Genomic DNA, 9,742 nt, shown 5'->3' on the forward strand with positions numbered 1-9,742 from the left:
CCGTCGTTTGGGCAAAAGTCTCTGTACAAAAACAATTACTAGACTCTGGGATATGTATATAACTCTTTGTTCTCAGTTATTATCCCCTGGAAATTACGGTTTGTTCAGATGTAAAACAATCATCGTCTAACCAAATATTAGCAAATTTGTCCACCCACATAAATAATAGCTCCTACATAACACACCAAACAGATAATTATAGCATCCCATAATCCCCTCTGTTTCAGCCCTGTTTCAAAAGTGCTGATTCTCTGTCTGTTACTTTAGATGAAAATAAGGAGCCACTCCCCACGCCCCTCTGAGAGATATCTGGTTAAAAAGAACACAATGGAACTCTAGGAGGAGATTCAGGTGATAAGGTGGGGGGGGGGTTGGTTACCTTGGTTGGTGATTGGCTAATGGTTACACAAGCCAACAAATCGTATAATCATAAAGTGTTCAAAATCTGATCAGCTCATTTTCAGACAGGTTTTTATATAAATGGATCAGGACAAAAAGAGAGCGAATCTTTGTTCCTGAAACTTTCAGAATCTCTTTACACAGAGGGGACACATGTTTATGTATAAAAGACATGAAAAAGTGGATTTTGCATAATAGGTGACCTTTAATGTATATGTAGATGCATGATTTATTGATACTGCCACAACAGTACATCTGATGTGATCTGATTTTTTCTCCTGAATATTGTTTTGAATATGATGGAGACACAAAAGTCAGGGACTGTCGTCATCAATACATAATACATGAAATGTCCTTCACATCTTAGTAGTGATTCCACTGCCTGCAATTTCAATACAGATGCTAAAACACAGCATCCTGAATGACATCATCAGCGATCGGCTCATTGCAACGCTGACCAATGAGCAACTCCTGTCAGCACTGTGCTGTTTTTTAAACGAGCCACCTGAAGAGACGTAGCATCTATACTGTAGAGCCGGGGATGAAGGGCTGCTGATCCGGAGCTGCAGGCCAGGAGCGAGCTGACAGTGCTGGATGAAATATAAAGTCCAAATCACCGTAGGGGGTCCAGGCTTAGCGAGGAGATTGCATTCTTCCATCTTCGTCCCCACCCTCCAGGTGTCAGCTCCTGTGATATTGACCCACCACAGGGTGTTGAGGGTGAGGAAATGGAGAACAAGTGCAGAAGCAGCAGCCGTTTGATACTCAAACACGGATGTTTTACCCTCGCTATTGCTGTTAAATTGCATCCGTAGTCCATTTTAATTCCTCAGTTGCGTTTTATTCCAAATGTCCATCTTTTGATTATTTGTTTTGTATCCTTTTATGATCTTTATGGCCTCTCTCATAGTGTCAGAGGAGAGCAGGAGTAGGAGAATAGATTAATTCATAAATGTTAAAAGCGACTGCTTGGTCTCTCCTTGTAGAATGTAGTAAAGGAATATTATTGCACACTACTGTAAAGCTTGAATAATTGATGGGAAAATGAAAAAGAACAAGAAAAGTGGAAGGAAAGGGAATAAAAGATGGACCCAAACGGCGTCATGTTACAGCCTCCAGGGCCTTCGCTTAGCTTCAAATCCAATTTCCCAGAAAGTCTTAAGCTTTATGGGCCAAATGATACAGCTGAGGTATTACTGTACAGGAAGACAAGGAGAGGATGAAATGAAACATTATCACAAGGTTGCGACACTGCTGGGCTTCCCACCAGGCAGACCGCTCTGATCTTGGGCATCAATCTTAAACACTGCACAGTTTTTAGAATAAGATGAATTATGATTTTGATAATGGCCCGAGCAACTCTGGAGCTGTCTCTGCCTGGAAGGCTGCTTTCGACTAGTGGTGAGTCGCAGAAGGTCAGCGGAGTGATGAATGTTTCACACCGGCAATTATTTTCCATTCCCAGAGACCCTGGCCGAGGCAGAACCACGATAAAGATGCTGAAAAAAGAAAGAGCCATTGAGAACAAATGGGAGCAGTTTGTTTCCTCCAAGGTATAACACTCTCTTAACACACTTTTTTGTTATATCACTTCATTTTATTATTGTCATAAACATTTATTTTAAATGTCGGATTGAATTGTATTTACATTACAAAAGCCTGTTTTAAGGACCAAAGCTAAATGTACAGTACACATTTATATACTTCCTTTCAGCAAGTAACACTTAAGATAAATTAAAGTACATATTTGAAGAAAAAATATATAGAGACAAATGTATATAAATGATTATGTAAACAAATTAAATATGATACAAATCAATACAAAAATTAAATGTGTCAATATTTGAAAAAATATAGAAATTAATAAATAATTTCAAACACAATAAATACCCATATTAATGTATGGTCAAATGGTTTCGACCTTTGCTAATGGAATAACATGTTCAGCAATCACACATTGGTGGAATGCATGTATGTTCACATACTTTTAGCAGAGGACAGTATACCTTTTCCCCATTGTTCAGGGTGACCATGAATTTAACAGAATGTTGGAGTTTGAAATACAGCACTGTGCACCCCCCCCCGACACACACACACACACACACACACACACACACACACACACACACACACACACACACACACACACACACACACACACACACACAAGTCGGGTGTATATACTCTGCATGCCTCAGTGCTGAGGCATGCAGAGTATATACACCCGACTTGTGTGTGTGTGTGTGTGTGTGTGTGTGTGTGTGTGTGTGTGTGTGTGTGTGTGTGTGTGTGTGTGTGTGTNCGCAACAGTTGGTGGTGTTTCCCAGCTGCGAAACGCCTTTTTTGGCGGGTTGTTCCGTATTTAATTGCAGTTGTGTGAATCGTGTTTTATTCTGGAAATTAGTTGAGAAGGTATTATGCATTGTGAGGGTGTGTTTATCTTATAAATGTTGTAGTATCTAGTTTCTCTTTTTGTTTGTTTTGTACGGTTGGAGTGCGCTCGGCGTTCTTGTTGTTCTGGGGCCGACAGAGATAGTTCATGTTCCTTGTTAATTTGTCTATTGTGATTTTCTTTGTTTGGTGCGGCAGAGAGTATCCTCGATAATCAATTACATTTTCAGCTAATTGATTGAGGATGTCTGTTTCATCTCTGAGAGAAGAGTTTGATCACCGTTCGGTACGTTGTTTGACGGATCACGTTTCAGCTTAATATTTCAAAACTGATTCTTGCCTGCGCAGAACAGGTGTTGGCACACCGGAACTGCGTTACCAAATAACGCGTTACTGTAACGCAACTACCTTTTGTTGCGGGTAACTACATACGAGGTCGTTAACTTCACAAGTCTTCTATTCCCATGTTTAAGTAACGGCGGTGGTATACAGTTACTGTTTGGTGATTTAAAGTGGGGTCGGGTGGGTGGCGGTTTACTTTCTTTCGGCCGAACCGGATTACATCTGATGTGATGGACTGAAGTCCGAATCTCCCTTGGCAGATGTAACTTAATTCCATGGTAGATGATTATCAGCGATGCTCTCTCTTTCACAGTTCAGAGCGATTGGAAAAGTGAAAGTAACTGGAGAGGGGAAAGAAACCGTGGTTTGATGATTGTTGGTTAACGCGGGGTATACTCATGTTTCAGTGGTAAGCCAATCAAAGACTTAGAGTATGTTCTGGGTCTTGCCTTATGGAGGAATATTATCTATAGACTGGTTGTAGTAATGATAAATTGTGGCAAATACACACACAGTGGTTCTAACATTCTTTCTGTTGTGGGTTTTGTTTGGCTAACTTGGCTAACACCACAACAAACACACGGCAGAGACGCGATCACCCAGCAACCTAACACAGCACACACACAACACAGATGGCAGATCAGCGAGTATCCAACAAGAACAGACGAGCATTTGCACACGCAACACTCTGAGGCCACGCTTGGGAAACAATACCCATCACAATGTGCATATTTCTTTGGTCGCGATAAAAGGACCGCAACGAAGACCCGATGGACCAGTCTACTACAAAAACACATACAAATATTTCGGAATTATATAGAAGTCAGACTAGGAGCATCCTTGGCGGATCTACATCGCACAAACGAACCATGAGCACAAATCTCCTGACATAAGTATGATCTATATAGAGGGCTATATACAATAGTCAGGGTCACCACCCGCTAACGATATGGACACCAGAGCCGAGACGCGAGTCAGATGGAGCAACACATCCTAACAGCCAAAAAAACGATTTTTTTAAATCGCCACATGTCACCCAGAGTCAACTAAACAGATTGATTGCCAGGTATGTTGTTGAGGACATGCTGCCCATCGCAACGGTCGAGTCTGTTGCATGCCTTCAGAGAACTAGTCAGCAAAAAACAACACAAAACCTTGTATTTGTATTGTTATTATTTTTAAAGTAAAGTAAAGTAACTTGTTACTAGTTACTTTTAGAATTTAGTAACTAATAAAGTAACTAGTTACTTTTTTGAGAGCAGTAACTATTACTAGTTACTTTTTAAAAGTAACTTGCCCAACACTGCTCATTTCACAACAACATGAAATATAGTTTCTACTTAGTTATTTTTAATAACTTAAAAAATCCAAGAAATGTATAAAGCTGTATAATAATTTTGTGGCACATTTGTGATGTATAATTTAGAGTTTTATTTATTTTTGCTTTGTATAGTTGTTTGTTTTTATTTTAAATGTCTTCATTACTTACATCAATAGGTTTATTTGTTAATTATTGTATCTTACTTTTAAAAAGCTTATTTTCCTTGTGATTGGAAAATGTACTTTGATACCATATTATGTTTATCGCTTAGTTTAATTTCCTAAATAATAATAATACATTGGATTTTTATAGCGCTTTTCCTAATGCTCAAACACGCTTTACATCATATCAGAACAGAAACAGTACAAGGAAAACCAAACACTTAAAGTTGTAGTCCTAATCCAAGTGCGAGTAAAATGTATCACTTTAACAGCAAGTGAACAAAACTGACCAACAGTGTCTTAGACAAACAAAAAATGTGATCCTCAACATACACACTTGTAATACATTTGTTATAGTCTTAGATTGAAATAATCTCCATTAAAATGTATCTGTAATTGCCTCTACTTGAGGCTGAAAATGCAGTAATTTTCTCCCCCTCATCATCCCTCTCACTAAAAGACATATATTTTCAGTCCCTCACTCACTCTCACCCTCATTCATCTCCTCTAAGGCCTTGTCTTCATTTCTCCATTCCAAACACCCAATAACTCTCTTGGATGGTTCAACATATTCCCCAGAGTCTCATTCCATCGCTCCTTATTGCATCTGACTCCCGGTGTAGATTGCTACTCTAAGTAGGAAAACAATGCGTCAGAGCACCAAATCCCCAGATGAAAAGCTGGTCTCATCACTCATACTGCTCTCAAAGAAGGGATATTTGCTTTGTGTGAGAGGGCATGCTGACATGGTGCAAGACTTTGCCACATGTGCCACCCAGTGGTTGGGTGGCAGTAGAGATGTAAGCATGGGGGATGGAGTGAGGGATGACTGGGAAACGAGTTGGGGAGAGAAACGTGGCTCACCATGACTGAAAACAGATCGTCTTTCCTCCTGGGTCTCTTTGATGTCTGGGAGACTTATTTTGTTTTCTGCTGATTTTGTGGTAATGGGTGCACACACATAAACGATTATAGACTAACACACATACACACACAGCAGGGTAGGATCCACTCAAAGAAGACATCAAAGAGACTTCAGTTCCAACTAAGCCCGTGGACACAAATTCAATTTCCCTTGAGAATCAGATCTTTGTATGAAGCACCAGCTTATTGCATTACTGCTGTATTCAAATGATTAGTTCACTAGATTTTCTACTTGGATGTCGGCCAAAACTTTAAAGTACAGCAAACCTTGTATGTTCTTAAATAGCAGCACATATTATTTGAAGTTCATTCCTGAACTCGGAAACGGCCGTCAAAAGAATCTCACCACTAATATGTGTATTAACTGGCTTTTCCATAGCTTTTGATCAATTTAAAAGGTCTTCCTCAACGGATTGATTTTGTTGAGTTCGGATGCAGAATTGTAGTTGGATTACTTCAGCGATGATACTGTATTGTTGAGATCAGCTTTATTTTTTACCATGAATGACAAGGTCTTAACTAAGCCCCATAATATTGTATAGAATTGTGTATTCATTGCTTGTTTAATCCTGAATATGTATGTGATACCTAAATCTGAACTAAACTGTACCCTTGTGGAGATTTTTAAGGGAATCTATTATTTTGATAACATTTATTTCAAATCCTAACACCCATGAAGATGCCAGTTTGAACGAGTTCCTTTGTATAAATCGACTTTCATTTTGATGCTGACGCCATCTTGAATAAACTGCAGTGGTTGGCCGTTTTAAGACTCAGTACTTATAAAGTATAGCAATTTAAGTTCCTGTAGTAGGCTACTGCTAAAGCTGGTAATTTCAGGTTATAAAAGTCAGTTTAGATTTAGAACATTAGACTCAGTTCAGTAAAATATTTTAGGCGATACATTTTTAGCATAGGGAAGCATGAGTTTATTATTATTATCTCTGTCCAACTGTAGTAATACACTGGATTAATGTATTGTTTGTGTATTCTTCTCCTCGCCACAACGGGGGAGCTCCATGGGACCTTATTTCTGAAAAGATGTGTATTGAAGTCAATGGAGAGAGAAAACTTATCTCTCGATCCCGTTTGAATTGTGCCACGAATTACACATATGTTTGTCAATCTTAAAAAATAATTTCCATGTAAAAAAAGTCGCAGTTTGTTGAAATATAAGACTATGAAAAATACACAACTAGAAAGATTACAAATCCCAGAATCCCGGTCCCGCAAGCTCTTACGGAACTAACTAACTCCCCTTTTGTGTGCAGCTCTCAACATGCCCAGACTTGTAGTGATTTTCACCTCTTTTAATACCTTTCGCCTCATTCTGAAAGAAAGAAGTGAAATATGCTAACGCGACGGCCATCTTGGTGTGTGGTGCGAGACGGGAAATGTAGTTCATTGAGCGGTTTCACACAAAAAAAGGTGTTACTTCACAGTTTTACGACACATTTAAAAAAAATTGACTTGCAATTATCTTTTAAATTGACAAACATCATATGTGTAATTTATGGCAAAATTCAAACGGGATCGAAAGATAATCTTTCTCTCGCCATTGACTTCAATACTTTTTCCGAAATAAGGTCCAGGTCCCCCGGAAGGGGAGGGACTTTGGCTCTACCACTCACTACTACAGGTTGGTGTTCGATAAACTAAAATACAATGATGCACCTTTTTTTGTCTGTGATCCGTTTGTTTCTTGGGAAGGTGAATGTTTTTGTTTTGTAGTATGAGGATGTCTTATCCTTTTGTACATGTACCTTGAGATGATAAATGATGTAAAAGTGTTGTCTTTTAAATTAAAAACAAGATTTTAATTTGATGCATAGAAACATTATTTTCTTTACATGTGGGGCCAAGGACTGCATATTTTCATTTCCAACAACAATCTATTTTTGCCAATAAAACCTTTGAATCTTGAAGAAACCCGCTTATTATGTATGTAATTCCCTCTTTTGAACACCAGAGGGCAGCAGGACACATTACTGCTACCTGGGCAGTTCATGCAATACTTTAACCTGAGTGGGAGAAGTCAGGTATATCATCAAGAGTTATTTACACTCTTGTTGTAGGACGTGTTTTCCACACACATCTGACTTTGACACTAACAACAGGAAGAGGAAGTGAGCACTCAGGAAAAATGATGCCGGCTGTGATGACTGGAAGATTAACGTGAGTTTCATCATTTTTTAGGGGCCGGATGTCTTGCCTCTGTGTTGCATCAGAACTATGTTGCATCATATTGAGATATCATACTGGTCAGAACAAATCATGCATGTTACTGTTAAATGCACACATATCATGATCATTGATAGTAACAAGTTTCGCAGATTTTTTATCATATTCCTCTTCAGTGACAGTATGTTTATGTATAATAGATGTGTATGATAAAAGATGTTAGGCAATTTCCATCATCACATTTTTACTACTGTTAAACCCCAAGCCTGTTTTTCAGGTTTCAGGCTCGAAAATGACATTCCCAGAACAAATGACCATATCTTCCCTTCTAAAAGGGTTAAATTAATAATCTTTTTTTCTCAAAGTAATGGTAAACCTGTGAGTTGGATGTAGAAAAGTCAGATTCAATATAGGTGTTTTTAATTCTAAAGAAAATTCAGATTGAACATGGTAAAAAACTGTCAATTATAGTGTCCGTCCAAAGATATTTTGTACTTATAGTGAAAACTAACCTTGGATGATGTGTTAGTAGACTAAAAGCTTTAGGAATCCAAAGTAAAACATATAATAAGTACCCTGTATCAAGATTGATGCAAAACAAGTGATATTTGACCTTTTTACACAGATTTAGCAAAAAAAACCTCTTCTGGGGCCATTTGGGTGGATTTTTCATATCTCTGGCCCCCTTGCTGGATTTTGACATGTGACATCTCTTTCTAACCATCAGAGCCAATGGAATCGAGGGGAACTCCCACATAGTCCTTATTTGGTCAAGTGTGTGTGTTAGACTGCCGCATAGCCAAGACCGGAAGCAGCAGCCACTCTGGTGGCTACCATTAGCAGCTAACTTTTGCTCTGCGATCTTTACATAAAAATGGAATTATGGATTATAAATAAGACAAATTATTGCCCAGAAACTTTATCAACCTATCTTACTAGACGACGATGCCAAAACGAGTGATAATTGACGTCCCAGAATTTTTGGACAATTTGGGGTTCAGCAAAAAAAAACGTGCTCTACAAGATCCCAACTAGTAATTAATTAGAATATCTTGCCATGTTAACCCACAGTAGTCGCAATTGTTACCTGTACCTAAATGAGGTACACCGACTACTATCTCGGTTCCCCCTCGTATATCTCACACTTTTCCCACCCCTGGCTCTTGACTAGGAACTCCCTGTGGTGTCCCACTGACACCCATGGGCTGAGACGGGTGGGTTCCTCTGCATGAGACAAGAAGGGCCACTCCATACTACACTTGGTCAAGTTCCCCTCTCAGTCTCTCAAGGGCCTACCCCTCACCGCTGCTACCTCCTCCTACGGCACTAGTGCCGACAGCTTTCGACGTCACTCTAGTTCTCTCTCCTCTCTCCCTCTCGGTCGTAGTCGGCGCAGGTGAGCGCGGCGAGCAACCACTGGGGACTGGGGTCCGTCAAAGACGACGACACCGGACTCGCCTTTTGGTCTCGCTTGAAGAGTTTCATCCACCACACACCTCAACACTCACCCGGCGACCTACCTGTGCGGTGTACAACGGGTGCGTGGAAAACCTGCCCAATTCTTCCATTACACTAATGGCTAATTGCCTTCTCATCTCGAGTCCATCCCTCATTCTGTTTGCGCTAACCATTGGTTTTTGTTTGTGTTGAGCGCTCATTTCCTTCGTCCGACTTTTTACTGCGGATCGCTTTTTACCGTGCTGTACCTGCTGCGCTCTTACGTCTCCATCTTCTCTCGGGCGCCATCTCCAATGACAATAGCATCGACTCGCTCCATGTTCCTATCGCCTCACACCTCCCAAGCGCGCCTACATCATGCGCGCCCCCACATACTACTCCAAAGGTCGTGACCCTAACTAGGCTTAAACGCTGCTCCCCTCTTCGCTTTGCGCTCCTGTAGCGCTGCTTTGGCATGAGACATCTCGAAGACTCCTCTACGGAGACAGTGGCATCGAAGCTTAGACTAGTTTTCTGCACAAGCGTTACGTAATTTTTTGCGCTCTTTCTTTGCGCCGACTACGCC

Source organism: Notothenia coriiceps, unplaced genomic scaffold, assembly GCF_000735185.1.
Source record: "Notothenia coriiceps isolate Sejong01 unplaced genomic scaffold, NC01 NC01_scaffold00001443, whole genome shotgun sequence".
NCBI lineage: Eukaryota > Metazoa > Chordata > Actinopteri > Perciformes > Nototheniidae > Notothenia > Notothenia coriiceps.